General features: G+C 37.4%; 1 long non-coding RNA gene across 1 annotated transcript; it reads right to left on the bottom strand.

Annotated features, from left to right (window-relative positions):
- Positions 1–200: 200 nt before the first annotated feature.
- LOC311625110 lies at positions 201–9,857 on the bottom strand. The gene is made up of 5 exons (XR_014795435.1): positions 9,770–9,857; positions 8,921–9,035; positions 6,805–6,866; positions 3,556–3,600; positions 201–905 (listed from the first exon to the last, which is right to left on the bottom strand). It is a non-coding gene; the product is annotated as an uncharacterized lncRNA (long non-coding RNA).
- Between the last annotated feature and the right edge of the window lie 8,633 nt (positions 9,858–18,490).

Below are 18,490 nucleotides of genomic sequence, written 5' to 3'. Positions count from 1 at the left end.
AAAAGGAAAAACTCATGGACACAGACTGCAGTATGGCAATTGCCACAGGGAAGTGGGGTAGAGGGAGATAGAAAACAAAGGGAGGATAAGTGATGATGGAAGGAGACTTGACTTGGGGTGACAAACACACAATACAATATACAGATGGTATATTGTAGAATTGTACACCTGTATCATTTTATTAACCAATGTCACCCCCAACAAATTCAATTTTTGATTAAAATCAAAACAAAACACTGTGATGCTATTTACTTAATGTAATGCATTTCACAGACTATTGCTTATCAGGTGAGTAATTATGGCTATGGAAGGGAACTTATTCCACTTCTGTTCCAGCCCCTCCCTGGGCTGTAGATTTTTAGTACCTGCCAGAAGCCATGCCAGGTCTTTCATTGCTTTCAATTTCCCCATTTCCACCCATGATTGAGTCCTGTAGATGTCCCAAGTGGAATTTCTACAGACTGACTCTTATTAGGATCCAAGGTGAGAAGGCAAAACTCTTACCTCCTTGTCTTTGCTACCTTTCCTGAGGCCCTTAGTCTTGCTGATTTGAAGCAGACATTTGTGGCTGACCATTGCCCACTTGTCCCCCTAACTCTGGCCTCCCTGGAGGCCACACTTACATGTCTTGCTGGCCCTGCATCATTATCTTTTACTAGAGGCCCAGTGCATGAAATTCATGCACAGGTAGGGTCCCTGGTGGTCAGCACACATCATAGCGATTAATCAAACTCCCGGTTGGTTGAGATTCTGAAAGAACATTTTGTATATCAGCCTTTTACATATATAGATTTGTTGCATCTCTGTGTTGACTTGAACTCCCTTCTTCGCTGGCTGTCATTCTCTGTATTTGTCCCCTCAGCCTGTACTGGTGAGATAGATGGAGGATCCAGCTGGTCATCTATCTGATATTGAAATAAAAGATGGTTTCAGTGCAAACAATATTAGTTTCAACTTAACTACCTACAACTTCCATATTGTGGCATACAGTACACATGTATTGGGCATCAGTTTGGAAATATGCACTCAGATGAACAAGAAATGTCTTATTATGTTATTTTATTTGCATAAAATACAACAAATAAAATTTATCCTAAATCCTTGTAGCACTTGGCTGTTGGTAAATGCAATTACATCACTACGAGGCTTCCTAGCTTTCCCCCTGTGTCTGTAGTCAAAATCTGAAGGAAATAAATGAGAAAGCTGTTATATTTGTGATTGAGGTTGAAACAGGAATTGTGGGGGGTAAAATAGGACAGGTTTAGGAAATTTAGAAATTTTGGAAATAAAGGGGCCCATGGAAGAAGCGCAGGGCTGCAGAGCAGCAGAAGGTATATTTCCATAGCTTAGGGAAGCTAAAAAGTTGCAACAGCTATATTTCCATAGAATGAGGGAGCTGGGAACAGCAAAAGGTCTATATTTACAAAATAAAGAAAGGAAACCCCTCATCCAGAAGGAGAAGAAAGCCCAAAGGGAATAGGAAAACAATAAGGAAGGAAGGGGGGGAGAACCCCTCCTGCCATGTGAGGTTCGACCTTTGAGCCTAAGAGTTACTATAGTAACCAGTCTAAGGGAATAGTGACCAATCAGAGGATCTAAAGGCACCAGGATCTGCAGCTTTTATAAGCCACAGGGAAAAGGAACTCAGTGGGACCCTTTTCCCCCTCCCCATGTGGGAGTCTGTACTTGTTCTTCAATAAATCTCCACCTTTGCTATACTACCCTCTGTCTGTGGATTCATTCTTCGACTCCAGTGGACACAGATTCCGGGTTCCGATCCAAAAATTCCGTATCAAGATAAAATAACTTTGAGCATAGGATATGCTCAATGATATGCAGGAAAATTCCAACTCGATTGAGAACAAGGGGCACTAAGACGGGCCCACCGGGAGGGAGGACACAGAGCAGGGGGTAAACTGCACCCTGGAGGTCCTAAGAGTTAGACCTTCGGTGCTTTGGGGAATGCAGATTCCTGAGACCAATGTTGAGCGATTCAGATTCTGTAGGTCTGAGCTTCCATCCACGAATCAGCGTAACTAATAGGCACTCCAGGTAATTTGTTCACGGACCACAGAGTGAGAAATGAAGAGACAATGGGACTATTAGAGCACCCCTGCCCTAGATGAGAAAGCTATATCCTATTGTAGAAGGTCAATCAAAAAGTGTGTGGTAAGAAAGGTCAGAGTTAGAGATAGAAGAAACCAACTAAATACAATAAAAAGAATTTAGACTAAAAGTAATAGGGGTGACGGGGTGGATGAGTCTGGCAGCCCGCAGCCCCATTAGTTTTAGCAGCAGAAGTTTGTTTACGATTTTGTTTTAGACTAACCTGATCTAGTTTTCTACCCGTCACTCACTGCTCCGATACTACTTTACTGCCAAAGATATGGTAAGCCCTTATGTTAAGTGTTTATGGGCAGACTAGCTTCATAGTTTCTCTACTGAAATTTTATGTGTAAAAAATCTCCTTTCACATCATTTTATTCCAAGTCACACTTTCATTCAGCAGGTTTTTCAAAGGGAAAAAAATCAAACATTATTTTTACTCTTCTACATTTTTAGTCTGTTATTTGTACTTAAAAATGATTTTTTATTCTGAGCTAATTTTAGATTTATAGAAAAGCTGCAAAAATAGTACCGGGAGTTTCTAAGCATTGCCTTATCCATCTTGCCATCTTGAAATAGAAAAGCATCCATGGAAAACCTGGTGAAGTTCAAATCAGGTCTTTAGTTAAGGATATTGTACTAATGTTAAATCTGGGTTTGACACATTTAGTCTATCTTATACTAGTTAAATAGAGGCTATTGAGAGATTATTGAGATAATTGTGAAGTTTGCTACTTCTTTAACAGAAACAAATAATTATTTCTATGCATTAGGTTTATGCCTTAACCATATATATTCCTTTTTCTTTATCCCGGGTGCTGATGAAAAATTATGAGTTTTTTTTTTTACTCCTTAAAACTCTGAGATTATTGCCATTTTTAAAATTGGGGAAATGGAAGCACAAAGAAGCTAAAGTAATTTGCCTCAAGATTACACATGATAATTACACAAGATTACACATGAGATTCATTAAAACCTAGGCTGTCTGGCTCCAGAGTCTACAATTTATGCTGTGTTACCATCATATTATACTGCCTCTAGTATCTACATAAAAATTCATAAATGTAGTAATGCAAATAATTGCATTATGGTAAATGCACAGTCTACTGTCATGAGAAGAAAAGCATCTTGGATTTTACTTGTATAATTTGAGTCTCACACTCCATAGTAGATTGATAACAATAATAATCATCTGTAAGTGAAGGGAAATTATCATATGTACTAGAGGCCCAGTGCATAAAATTCGTGCAGGGGAGGGAGGGTCCCACAGCCCGGCCTGCACCCTCTCCAATCCAGGACCCCTTGGGGTATGTCCCCTGTGGGATTGAGCCTAAACCAGCAGTCAGACATCCCTCTTGCAATCCAGGACTGCTGGCTCCTAACTACTCACCTGCCTGCTGGCCTGATGTCCCTAAATGCTCCCCTGCTGGCCTGATTACCCATACCCACCTCTGCCTCTGGCCCCTGTCACCATGGCTCTGTCCAGAAGGCTGTCTGGAAGACATCCAGTTTAATTAGCATATTACACTTTTATTAGTATAGATTCTGAGATACAGGGGAAAATTATAGCCTAGCTGTGCTAACATCTCTAGTTTGAAATGTCAGGTCAGAACATTTCTCATGAAAGTTCTTTCTACTCAACTAAAGAGTCATAATCAATTATATTTTTTAACCTGATTTATTGGAGACAGCACCAAAATAATTGCCTTGATGTCTGAAACTACCAGTAACTATAGCAATCACTGTGTTAGAAGTGGAGTGTCATTAAAGGTCTTAGCTGCAAACAACAAAACTGACTCTGATTATCTAGGCAGGAATGAGATTTACTAGAAGCATATTAGAGGCTCACAGAATTATTGAGAGGCTGCTGAACCAGGCTGGTAAAATATGAGGGCCAAGGAGCAGAAAGGCATAAACTTTTAGTAGGACTAGTCTACCCAGGCCCCCTTCTCTGGTAACTATCTCCAGGCATCGCCACCATTGTAGGTATAGTCAGTCATCCCTTCTTCCTCTTATCATTTTCCATGACTCAGAGTCCCAGGTGAGAGTATCTAATTGATGGAGCATTGGTTCTTTGCCAGTGCCTGCTGCATGATGGGAGCCTACACTTACACAAAGAGTGTCTCTAGGATTAAGAAAAGTTTAGTTTCCTGAAAACCCAGATAAAGACCATATCGACTATAGGGTCATGTTCAAGTTTTATGCTAATTCTTATCCACAAGTAGAATTCTACATGAATTTCTTAAATATTAAAACAATGAACAGTCAAAATATTTCTTTTGTCTAATGAAAGAAATCCTTTAGAATTTTAGGATTTCAAGGGTATTTGAGGACCTTCTCATTCAACTACACACATCAAACCAGAAAATCATTTATGATTGAATGACATGAAATGAATGAATGATCCTAATTGTATGATCTCCAACAAGTTACTTTACCAGACTATACCTCTTTTATATAATTCAGAGGTTCCCAAACTTGTTTGTGCCGTAGACCCCTTGCCATGTTTTTCGGTTTTGGGTAGACCCCCTACTTACCTGATATTGATTTTTTGGTAAATTTCTAACTGTAGTGAAGTTTAGTGTTAAAATTTAATAAAAAATAATGTACCTACTTTTCTCCGGCATTCTCAAACAAAATAACACTGATTCACTATAATTTGTATGATAAACTACTAGTTTATATTTTTTTAAATATTTTCTCAGCACTTTCCTATTCAAGATTCAGGAAACGAATGAACGTATTTTTCTCACATTCATATTTATAGAGTGACGAATTGAACAAGTCGGTGCAAGTTCGCGAAGCTTTGAGACAAAAATTGGCAAGAATGTTTACTGCGCGTATGCTTGTAACAAGATGATACTGGTATATCATTATGTGCAGGTTTTTATCCTACAACTTACACAATTTTATAAACATATATAATAAAATTTTTACTTCATAGGTACTTTTATAAATAATTTATATGTTTTTATATTATAAGATAATATGATGTAAGTAAATAGGTACTATCAGTGTATGTTGAGATCCACTATCGTGGACCCCCATTTTCATTTCATGGACCCCCAAATTTTTTTTTCGCTGACGTAGACCCCTTGCAGGTTGTCATAGACCCCTGGGGGTTGATATAGACCACTTTGGGAATCACTGATATAATTCATGAGAATCAACAAGAACACTTCTTGGTACATAATAAGCATTCAATTATAATTTTCTTATGGTGCTATGATATTGTCCTCACCACCACTATCCCTATTGTCATCATCCACAACATCATGACCATCATCCAGCCATTGTTTGCCTACATCTAGTGAAAAATCAGTATCTCACAAGGCAATGCGTTCCATTGTTGCATAACTCACATTATTATGCTCCTGTCAGTAAGAGAAAACCAGATTTGCAATACATGTGAACTCTAGTTCTCTGCATCCTTCCATATTTTCAACTAATATCCTTGACAAAAATGTCTTTTTTATCCACAGCACCTTCTATTTAATCAATGATACTGAAATTACATTCAATAAATGATGTTTATAGATAAGTATACACATATATTCTATGTTGAGCTAGACAAAGTGACCATTTAAAAAGGAATTTTGTGTAATAGTGACAGAATTACACTAGCATACTATTTCTGAAGCTAATGAAGAAAAAACTTTACATAATTGACATCATGAATGTTATGCTAAAATATGCTAGAATATTTCACAAAAATATTTGTTTGTAGTAAATCATATGCTCTTTAAACTAAGTAATTTTGTAAGAAATTACCTTTTGTTATTAATATTTTACACTTAATAGCACTATCAAATCACTTCTTCTGAATAGAATAATTTAAAATTTTTGATTAATGAGGAATATGTGTTGTGGAATTTTAAATTCTTTAATTTTTTTGTATTTATTTTAACTTTAATTTTAATTTCAATAAAAGAGAATGATTATAAGCATTTGGGTAACATTAAATATATTTCTCAGCTAATCAACAAATAGTTATTTGATTCAATAATAAACTATTTTAAGATTTGATTGCTATATCCTAATATATAAAACTTTAAATTAAAATTATATACATTCAATAGTATTATAAAAAGAATAATAAAATGCAATAAGCCTTTTTGTTGAATGTTTCGTTTTTGTATACAACAAATTGGCCACTAGATGGCAGTGAACAACTGCCAAAATTTTTCTAACGACTAATAAACCAAGCTGCCTAATGATTGATGAACAGTTGTTTTAGACAGACGGACAGACCTAGTCTCAAAATTCTTAAACTGCATGAAAGGTTATATTTAAAGTACAATTGGGCTATTTGAAGAAATGTTACTCATGACAGTCATTTCAGTAGTCTCTCCTTTATCTGTGGGGAATACATTCCAAGTACCAACCTACCATATATAATATGTTTTCTCCTATACCGCATGCATGCCTATGATAAAGTTTAATATATAAATTACACAAAGAAAGAAATTAAAAACAATAACTAATAATAAAATAGAATAGCATAGTGTAATAAAAAAATGATATGAATATGGTCTTTCTCTCTCTCTCTCAAAATATCTTATTGTCCTGTTTTCTCCCTTCTTGTGATGATTAGAGATAGTACAATGCCTAACTCATTTGCAGGTGGAGGTGCAACAGCAAAACTAGCGCAGATTTATTTTTCCTCCTTCACAATTCCATGGATAGATTTGTTCTTACCATAGATCCTAGCAGCCTCCGCATATGACTTTTTTTCCTTTCCTTAAGTTGAGAACATTCACCTGTTGGCATAAAGGAACTCATATCGGTGCTGATATTTATGGCTTCTCTTTGGCGAGTCTGAATCGCCAGCATCACTACTTTTGCACTTTGGGACCATTCGTAAGTAAAATAAGGGTTCCTTGAACACAGGCACTGGGAAATGGTGACTGGTTTAATAACCAAGAGGGCCATTAAGTGACTGCATGGTGGAGAGTGCTAGTTGGCAGAGATGTGAATAAAGGGCTGAGTCCCATCCTGGGACTCGGAAATTTCATCACGCTACTCAGAATGGCACACAATTTAAAACTGTGACTTGTTTATTTCTGTGAATTTCCTTTTAATATTTTCAGACCATGGTTTATCAAGGGCAACTGACTGAGGAAAGTGAAACATGGCAACTACTGTAAGTGAAACAAGGCAAATAGCTATTGTAGATATTAACAATTCAACACAAATGGTAACGGGTCACCAATCCTTAGGATTCCATTGCACTAATTCCCACCAAGATCCCACTATCCAAACAAGGCCTGGATTTTCTCAGTGCCCAAGAGGAAACAGAGTTCACTTACTAGCAGTAACAAAAAGAATAATGAAAGAAATTCCAGGAGCAACAATGTCATATAATTTGAACTGATATTTATAATCATACTATATTTATAGTCATACTAGACTAAGGGCTGGTGAGTAAATAGAAAAACATATTCACTTCTTTAGGATATCCTATTATTTAGAATAATCATTTCCCAATAAATTTTGTTTGTTAATTCAGTGGCAACTGAATTGTAGCTCAGTTCACAAAATTAGAAATACATATAACAAATCTAGACAAAGCCAAAACTTTCTATGAAAGCTCAAAAGTTGAAGAGATTTGAAAATTTGAGGCTATGTGACATACTATAGAATTCCACTCTCATATCGGTGCTGATAAGACCCAAAATGCCTAATCAAACACTCCTGGCTTTGAAGGCACTCCACTTACCAGTCTTGCTCCTATTTTGTTGTATACAGGAGGGATAACATATAATGGTGATAAACTTGATGCCCTTTACTTTGCTCCAGCTGTCTATACACGCCTGAAATGAGGGCCCCTCTTAAAGGACTTATGAGGATCCCAAGGCCTGTCACTCATTCAGTAACCATACTCCCTATTGCCCTTAGTTTCTCCTCGAAGTTCACCCCACCTCTGCTGGGGACCTACGGGTCTCCCAGGCACTTCTGCCACCGTGCACCACCATGCGTGCCAGGCACTGCAGTTCACCGTTACAACTGAGCCACTGAGGCCACGGAGACACCAAAGCCGCGTGGTTTCTCGGCTGTCACTGGACTCTGGGCTAATTGCTGGGGACACAGGGTGAACCGGACAAGCATGGCTCTTCTCTTGAGGAACTTACTGGTAATCATTATGTCTTTCCCTGCCTTTCTCTCTGTCTGCTTTACCAATTCTAAATAAAAATTCTAAGAATGTGGTAACTCCATTAAGTTCTCTCACTTGCATTGCAAACAAAAAAAATTAAGAAGTAAATGGTCTTTTGAATTTAGATTTAAGTTATGACTGTTTAATACTTAATATATTTTTCTAACTAATATCTAAAATATATATATATGTATTTATTTGTAGTAGAAATTTGAGGGAAAGCAATTAAAATTACAAAGAACATAACACACTAATGCATAGTCCCACCTACCAGTGATAATTGCTGTTGATATTTTGGTGAACATCCTTAAAAGATGTTATGCACATATTTACATGTATTATCATTTCTTTATATGTATTTCAAGCCCAGATCAGTCTATTCTCTTACTTATAAAAATGCGATAGCCTGTTTGGCTCAGTAGATAGAGCATTGGCCTGTGGACGGAAGGGTCCCAGGGTCGATTCCAGTAAAGGGCACATGATCCAGTGGAGGGCTCCCTCCCTAGTAGGGGACATGCAGGAGGCAGCCGATCAATGGTCTCTTTCATCATCGATGTTTCTATCTCTCTCTCTCCCCCTCTCTGATTCTCTGAAATCAATAAAAATATATTTTAAAAATTAATAAACATAAAACAAAATTGTGATAGAAACAGTACATACCTCTTAGAGCTTTATGATTTGGATGAATTAACACAGGTAAAGCAATTGGAAAAATCTGCTGCAAGACAAGCACATTTCCTTTCAGTCATATGGAAATGTTTCCCTCCAGTTAGTTCTGTTAAAAAAAAAAAAAAATCAGAATCCAGCCGGCTGCATTTGAAGATCTCATTGGCTTTAAAGCAAGTCATTGATTGAGCAGTATCCTCTCTAGCAACTCAAAGGGTGCTCCAGGGGTTGTACAAAATGGAAGGTTTGTTTATAGCAAGAAAGGGACATAGGCACTATTAACAAAGGAAAGAAAGAATTGTTTTGGATCAGGACATCTTCTTTGGGGTGGGGGAGGAGGTGGTGGAAGACATAGCAAGAGTTTTTATCACTCAATACAGATGGTTTGTTCTTTGGTGGAGGTGGGAGGTGGCTCAGTGAGATCGATGGAGACAGATTACCTTACTGATGCTTGACCAAAGAATTCCAGTCTGTTACATTTCTGGCCCTAGCTGGTTTGGCTTACTTAGTGGGTAGAGCATCGGCCTGCGGACTGAAGGGTCCCAGGTTCGATTCAGATCACAACACATGCTTGGGTTGTGAGCTTGATCCCCAGTCGGGTGCATGCAGGAGGCAGCTGAACAATGATTCTCTCATCATTGATGTTTCTATCTCTCTCTCTCCCTCTCCTTTCCTCTCTGAAATCAAAAATATATATTTTTTTTAAAAAAAAGATTACATTTCTGGGAGAAGCTGAAACTGCCATTAAGTCAGGTATTAAATCTAGGTGTGATATCATGGGCTTTTGGCACAAGTGGTGCCATATTGAGCCTGTGGTTCTCTCTTTAATGATTCAGTTCTCACCTTTCTTCTTCTCTCCAGCTGCAGCTTGAGAAGAGGGTCTATCATTTGCTTTTCCATCCTACTTCTTCCTCAGTTGGGTTTCATTCTCCAGCTGTTGGGGCATAGGGAGCAGGGGGTAAAAATGGGGGTGGGAAAAATGATTCTTGCCTGGCAGAGGAAGAGAGAGACTGCAAAAAAATGGCTGCGGGGTGTTTTGGTTCCTCTGGGTGACACCTCTTGGTGGCAGGTGCCACCCTAAAAAGAAGCTCTGTACTCATTAGTAGTCACTACCCCTTTCCCTCCCAATCCTACCAGCCCTAAGGAACAATTAATCTACTTCCTGTTTTTATATAATTGCCTATTCTGGATATTTGATATAAATAGAATCACAAAATATAGTTCTTTTATAGCAGCTTCTTTCACTTAGCATAATGTTTTCCTGGTTCATCTATGATGGAGCATTACTTCACTTCTTAATAACATCCCATTGAATAGCTATTTCAAACGTTATTTTTCCATTCATCAGTTGACGGGCATTTGGGTTCTTTCCATTTGGGGCTATTTATGAATAATGCTGCTTTGAACTACGGGTGCAGGTTTTTGTGTAGACATATGTTTTCATTTCGCTTGGATACAGACCTAGGAGTAAAATTTGGGGTCATATGGTAACTCTTTGTTTAACCTCTTGAGGAACTTCTAGACTATTTTTTCAGAGTGTCTGCATCATCTTACATTCCCACCAGCAGTGTAAAGGGATTCCAATTTCAACACTGTCTTTTAATGAAGGGGGGGAAATGGAGATGCTGCAGGTGCATTTATTAACTGCTGTAATTGAGGTAAGCTTTTGCTACTTGCAGTGAGAGAAGATATTGGAATTCTCTCAGTTCATCAAGAAAAAGATTGCACCATACTAAAGTTCATAAACTGCTATCAGGGAGCAGTTTAGATCTTGAAACAATCTGGCTCAGATAGAGAGGGGGAAAATGAACGTTTACACATGTTTTCATTTGTAATTTAATTGTATCTTCCAGTCAATAGTTTTGGTTAACTAAAGAGAGGAAAACTATTTTTATGTGCATAGCAATTATCATTTGAGTTTGTATTATTGTGAAGTTATCAAACTCTCAGACGATGTAGCTTTCCTTTGAAGTTAAAATTGGGGAAAAAATATTTGAGTTTTAATGCATAACGTAGCACTATCCATAGGGTCTAATTTCTAATGGACCCTTACACCACTAAAAATGAGCTTAACTTAGTATTGGTAATGATTTTATATTCTTTAAACGGATAAATCAAACATAGCATCTTATGTTCCAGGACATTAGAAATCAATATAAAAGAAGATATCTGCATATTATATAAATGAATACAAAAATTATAAGTTCATTTATCAAAAAAGATTACCTGTTCACAAGTCCTAATGAGAGATCCCATTTGGTGAGCATTTGGCTAATAACTCAGCAGCTGCAGAACATTATTACTTAATCTAATTATTTCCAAGGAGATGTGATCTATGTGCTACAAACAAAAAATGCACGCAGAGCAAAGAAATAGGTGTTTATGTTCCTAACTATTCCAAATTACCCTCTAAATGTACAAAAACAATATTTACCTATGGGCCACTTGCATTCCCAATGTAATGCGAAGTCTACATCATCAGTGTCAAAGCATCTCTGAGAATGAAAGCAATTATGCAGATAATTAAAGAGAAAGCAATCATTTAGGCCCCCTCCCTTTTCTCTATATCCCCCCAATTATCAGAGAATTAGCACGAAATTTTTTCTTTGAAAAAGTGAACTGTATGAGTAATTGTTTTAATATTCTGCTTGATTTTTTTCTAGGAAGTCATATCAAATGAGAATTCAATTAGGAGGATTTGTTTCCTATCCGAATTGTAAATGTAAAGATTGATTGATAGAGCACCCATTCTTCATGTGGAGAAAACGACGTCAAGAGCTTCGACCTTCATGGAAATCGAATGGGACTGGATATACAATTCTGCTAACAACCAAATGATTATTTATTAGTTGTTTCCTGAACCAAAAATAAGAGCTATGGAAACCAGTTTTGTGACAATTGGAAAATTTGAAAAATGGATTATATTGTAGCAGTATTCTTTTATATTCTTATATAAAATGATGAGATTGTATAATATCTCTTTGGAGAGACAAGCTGAAATATCAAGTGTCAGGTTATCTATATTTTCTTTTCAAATGGTTCAGGAAAAAAGTCTGGAGGTAAAACAAATGAAATCAAATGATGACCCTGGGAGAATCTTGGTCAAGAATAAGTAGATGTTGCTTTTGTTCCATTTCTTGAAGGTTTGTCCTTTTTTACAATAAAATATAATTTGGGGAAGGGCTGAACAGGCTGCAGGTGGGAAATCTAAGTGTCCTTTAAATCCTTGTGTGTGTGGGGAGGGGGGGCGCGGGTTGGTGGTGAAATCTTGTTATGTAGCCCATTGTGAACTGTCCCTCTTTAAGTTACTAAAACTCTTTCTGGCTATCCACTGAGTTAGCAATTATTCATATTCTGCTCCCAATAAACATCTGTTAATTTGATTGATTGATGTCAGTTTGAAGTTCAAGCAATGAGTCTCTAACAAAGGTTTTTTAAGAGCTGATAATAATAACAATGATAACAACAGCAGCTGCTATTTATCACATGCTCATAGTCTGCCTGGCATAGGACTAAACACTTCACATAAAGTACATCATATGACCATACTTACTTTTAATGTAGAACCCTGAATTTTCAAACAATTAAAAAACAAAACCAAAAAAACACCCTGATTTGCTTCGGTAAAAAAGTTCTTTTCCTGTGGTGTCACAAGCTGAAGATGTTTCATTGAGGCTGTGTAGCTCTAAAACCCAAAGATAAGCCATCTCAAGAGCAAAACAATGGAGACACAACTTATGGAGGCCAAGGTAGTGGTTCTCATTGTATGTGGTGATTTCAGGACAACCTGCAGTGGAATAACCCTGAGGCAGTCACTGCACCAATCCATCAGAGTGCTGGGCCAGACGCTCCATCATCCTAAATTTTCCCAACAAGCTACTGACTGCTTTTTCAAACTACCCCTGACAATTTGGGTAAGGTTAATTAAGAGAAAAATGTCTGGTGTCTATTTCTGAGAGGGAAGATGTCTTTTCCACCTACATTCAGCTTTTTAAATGATACCTCATGGCTTTTCATTGGGTGTCCTTGACTCCTGACATCCAGCAAAGAATCCTTTAGGCCACACATGGTGCACAGAGCTGTGAGAAGCCTGTGGAGATAATCCCATATGTAGCTACTGGCAAGACAATTTGTCACAGCAGCACTGAGCTAACCTGAGAACGGACATGGATGTCAGAAAATCATTGAAATGGATGCTGTAGAAATGAGAAGTTATGGGCACATTTAAGAACAGAATAAAGCCTCAGTATCTTAGCTGTATAATGTTATCTTTGGGTAATCAAATAATAGTAACAATAATTAAAGTAAGAGATAATTTTCTATGAATAGATTTATAATGTGTATTGTTGAATGAGCTAACTCATGAAAGACAATGTGTTTATTCATATTTTTTTCTGAAATATGTTTTACTTTCTATGGGAAATAGATAGCAATCTTACTCATTTTTAACATATATTTTTATTAATTTCAGAGAGGAAGGGAAAGGGAGATAGAAACATCAGTGATAATAGAGAATAATTGATTAGCTGCCTCCTGCATGCTCCCTACTGGGGATAGAGCCCGGAACCTGGGCATGTGCCCTTGACCAGAATTGAACCTGGGACCCTTCAGTCCTCAGGCTGACACTCTATCCACTGAGTCAAACCGGTTAGGGCTTACTCATATTTTTTAATGATTAACTCTAATCAGTAAAGTTTATTTATATGATTATGCAGAAAGCAGAGTGAAAGATATTTTTCATAGAATAGAACTTTTTTGTTTCATAAAATTCATTTAATAACCTTAATATTTTAATGGTCCTTAATATTTTAATGATATACTAAAGTCAAATACATTGGGCTACTATAGCTTTTGGCCTTGTTTTTACCCTCAGTGACATATGTCTACATGGGACAAAATAAATGATAAAACAAACAGAAGATGTGAACATCCTTGTCTTCAACTAAATCCAACAGATTTATGAACAGGGAGCCAGAATGTTGGCACATTTATCTGGCTTTGGAATTCAGCTTTGCTTAACTCAACATCATCCCTCATGCCTTGTGCCACACTGGGGCCAAGCTTTGCCTAAGCTACAACCTTTGCAGGAAGCTTCTATTTCTGGAATGATTTTTAACTCCAGTCTTCACATAGAGGGGTCCTTCTTATCCTTTGGGTCTTGGCGTCAGTATCACCTTCTCAGGGAGGTCTTTCCTGAACCTCTACCCATATAAAATCCTTTTTATATGGTATGCCTTTTATTTTTTAGCTTCATAGGTTCTTTAATTCCTTCATAGCACTTATCATGACTTTAAAGTACTATAATTTTGTTTGTTTATCTTTTACTTATTTGTCTATTTTCTGTCCATCCTGCTGTTCTTTCTCGCTAATGAAGGCAGGACCCATACTTTCCTGTTCACTGTTGTACCCTCTGCATACAGCAGAGAATGTGGCAGATGGTGGGAACTCAGTTGACACTGGCTAAAGGAATGAATGGATAGGTCCCTAAGACATTCATCCCTGATCTGGCCTGAATTGGGAAAGAGGACTAGATGGTTTGGACTGGGTCAATTCCCTCTTTGACTAGAGCATTAAGGTCTGCTTGGCCACAGTAAGAGTAAAATATAGACAAGCATAGATTGGCTTAGCATAATGCGAGTTTATTTCTCAGTCATGAAACAGCAGGAGATGGTTCTAAGTCAATAAGAGTGACTCACCCTGCAGCTCTGCCATCACACATGGCTTCCAAGCCCACAGTGGGAGCTGACAGCCTAGCCAGACACAGGGGGAAAAAGCACCAGGAGTGCACATGGGAGGTTTCCAGGAGCTCAGTCTGCACAGGGTACACCGTAGTTTTGCTTGTTCCAGTCACATGTCTACCTCAGCTACAAAGGATGCTGGGAAACACAGCCTAGTTGTTTTTTCTGGAAGATTTTGGATCAGTATAAGGAATTTTTAAAATCACTTTATTCATTAATCTGATAAGTGCCTGTTAGAGGTCTGGATTTATAAATCTGATAGATCCCTCCCCAGAGAGCTTACAGAGCAGCAGGAAAATATATCTATACTAATAAAAGGGTAATATGCAAATTGGTCAGGACACCCTCACAGTCACAACTGAACAGCAGGCTGCATGTTGCGACCAGGCCAGCAGGGGGTGTTAATGAGGGATGACCAAACACTGAGCAGCAGGGTACATGGGGCAACCAGGCTGGTGGGGGTAGGGGGGCGGGCAGTGAGGGGAGTGGGAGGGGGAGCAGTTAGGGGCAACCAGGCCATCAGGGGGTGGCAGTTGGGGGCCACTAGGCCAGCAGAGGGGGCAGAGAGGAGCTATCAGGCAGGTAGGCAGGTGAGTAGTTAGGAGCCAGAGGTTCGCAGATTGTGAGAGGGATGTCTGACTGCCAGTTTAGGCCCGATCCCAGGGATTGAGCCTAAATAGGCAGTTGGACATCCCCCTGCTGGGCTGAGGGGACTCCCCCTCCCCATGCACTAATTTCATGCACTGGGCCTCTAGTATGTAAATAATTAATAATAGAGTCACTGTGACTTTTAGTTGTAATACAATGTTCCATCTAAAGAATGAATTAACTTGCTTTATCCTGAATTAGATCTGTTGTTCAAAAGTTAAATGACATTATCAAAAATGACATTTGGAAATGAATATCTTCTTAGTATCACAAGATTGCAGTAAAGAACAAATTAGTTGTGTCAAATGCTGAGACCTTATTTCACCTTTATTGTAATATTATACTTCCAATATATTCCCACCAAAATTTTAATAGTAAAAATTTTAGTCATTATTTTATTTCATAAGCTATTAGATTTTTTCTTTTATTTCATATTTATTAATGGTAATGTTTGGATTTGGCCTCTGCATTAGCTGAATATAGATTTTAACACTTGATCATTCAGCATTCGGTCAAAATATGTATTCTGTGAACTTCTACGTAATTTTAACATACACATATTTTTATATAAATGATTTAATACTAAATTACATTTAGCAAATAGTTTAATGATAATACATTCCTGCCTCATTCATTTTAGTGGTTATGTTGACATCCTCTGATTTATTGAGTCACTCCTCTATAATGGAAATCCAAGTGGTTTCTAACTATTTGATTTTTGCAAACAATATTTAATAAACATAACTTTATCTTTGTGTATTTCTGCCATGGATGAGTGGCATATTTTCCTAGAAGTAGAACACTCTTTCTCTGTGTGAATTTTAAACTTTGATAGAGACTGCTAAGAGCTATACAAAAAATGCATTATGAGAAAACTTTTCCCACATATACTTAGATTGCTCATAATTATTTTCATCCCCCCCCCCCAAAAAAAATGTATTAATACCTGTATTGGTACTAATACTGATTTAATAAACATGGCATATTAAAAATTTAGAAGAGCTTGTTAGCTAGAGAAAAAGACACATATCTAAATTTTAAAATATTCAATCTAATTTAAAATTATTTAACTGTTGTTAAAAAAGGAAAACTAGTAAGCATTAAGAACTTTAATATGCTTTCCTTCTGTCGTTTTCTATTTCTTCATTATTGTCTTAGAAAGAGAGAGAGGAGAGAGAGAGAGAGAGAGAGAGAGAGAGAGAGAGAGAGAGAGAGAGAGAGAGAGAGAGGGAGAGAGAGAGATGAAGGAAAAAAGAAAGAAAAAGAAAGAAAGAAAGAAAGAAAGAAAGGAAGAAAGAAAGAAAGAAAGAAAGAAAGAAAGAGAAAGAAGGAAGAGAAAAAGAAAGAACCCTCTCTAGGTCCTGGTCTCTGGTGACTTTTGCATTCTTTCCAACTGGCAGCCACCAGATGTCTCCTCTTCTCTGCTCAGGTGTACTTTCAGAAAGTCTATAGAACAGCGTTTTTCAACCGCTGTTCCGCGGCACACTATGTTGACTGGTGTGCCGTAGGTGCAGACAAGACAAGAATTTTATAATTTTTCACTATTTTGTTTACTTAATATTTCATAATAAAGTAATTATAAAATACTTTCTTTGTGTTTATTTGATTCCTATTCAAGAGAATTACTTTATATATAGTCAATATAGGCACAGAGTTAAATTTTTTAACATTTTCTAATGGTGGTGTGCCTCGTGATTTTTTTCATGAAACAAGTGTGCCTTTGCCCAAAAAAGGTTGAAAAACACTGCTATAGAAGCACCTATTGGTAAAGTAAAACTTAAAACATTTGCTCATAGTTTGTTATTCAGGGTATATCTTATCTCTTTACAAATAAACATGAAAATGTTTCTTTTAGAATTAGACCCTAACGTTAGTAAAAGTGGCTTGATGCTAACAACATTTCCTCAACTTTAGAGGGGAAAAAAGGACTGTACTTATAACAAAAACAAAAACAAAAAAACAACAACAACAACTCTTTTTAAAGAAAAGATCATTACACGTGGCATAATATATATCTTAACTACATAAAACTAATCTACTTTAAAAAAATCCACCAACTAAACCAATCTGTTCTGATGTGGTAGTAATAAACCCCCTTATAACTAAAAGATATTTAACCCTATCTACATTTTTGTAAGAGCCTGTTAAATACTCCCAAAGTTTCTCAAGGTTATGCTCTTTCCAATATTGCCAAATTATATAAATACTAGAGGCCCCATGCATGAAATTCAGGCAAGAGTATTTCCTTCCCCCAGCTGCCAGCACTGGCCTCCCTCTGGCACCCAGGACCGGGGCTTCCTTCTGGCCGCTGGCAGACACCCGGGACCTGGGATTCCCTCCCAGCCCTGGCTTCATCCGGAAGGCTGTCTGAAAAGATGTCCAGTCTAATTAGCATATTACACTTTTATTATTACAGATTAGGCTCTAAGTGTATGTTTTAACTTCCTGTATCACTTGGTACAGACAGTGGTTTATAAAAACAAAACAAAAACCATTTATGAAAGAGCTGTGCAAACAGGAGAAGGAGGAGAGGGGAGAGCCTTAAATAAGACAAGAGAGAACTCATTACCCAGTTTCGTGTGGTACTCTGAGTATACACAGCCGTGGGAGAAGGGCAGCTACAGTGAAATGCACAGGCCAAAGTTCTTTTAAGACGCAGTCAAATCGTTTTCTTGTTCAAAACTGGGAAGTGGAATAGGAAAAGAATCATATGTGTTCTTTTTCTTAACCCTAAATCTCCCATTTTCCTCTACTTTTCTTATTTCCCTGAAAGGGTTTTCTTTAGAATCAAGCTTGGAAAGGAATGATTTCACTCACATATGGGATTTAATGAACAAGCTGAACTAATCAACAAAATTAGAGATAGTCTTATAGATGGAGAGCAGGCAGACAGCTCTGGGGGAGGGAAGGCTAGAAGGGGTATTGAGCAAAAAGGAAAAAAGAGCTCAGGGACATGGACAACAGTGTGCTGACTATTGGGGGGAGGAAGTGGAGGAGGCTGTAGGGGGGGTAAATGTGATGGGGGGAATAAAAATAATAAATTAAAAAATAAAGTAATTTTAAAAATTAAGCTATTTTTAAAAAACAAAGTAATTAAATACGTTAAATAATTTTAAAAAACAATAAAAATTGTAATTCTATACCCCACAATCCCCACCACTCCAAACCTCTAATGTAA

Source organism: Pipistrellus hanaki, assembly GCF_964339955.1.
Source record: "Pipistrellus hanaki genome assembly, chromosome: 6".
NCBI lineage: Eukaryota > Metazoa > Chordata > Mammalia > Chiroptera > Vespertilionidae > Pipistrellus > Pipistrellus hanaki.
Note: the sequence above shows the minus strand (reverse complement) of the source record. Positions and strands in the feature narration are given on the sequence as shown.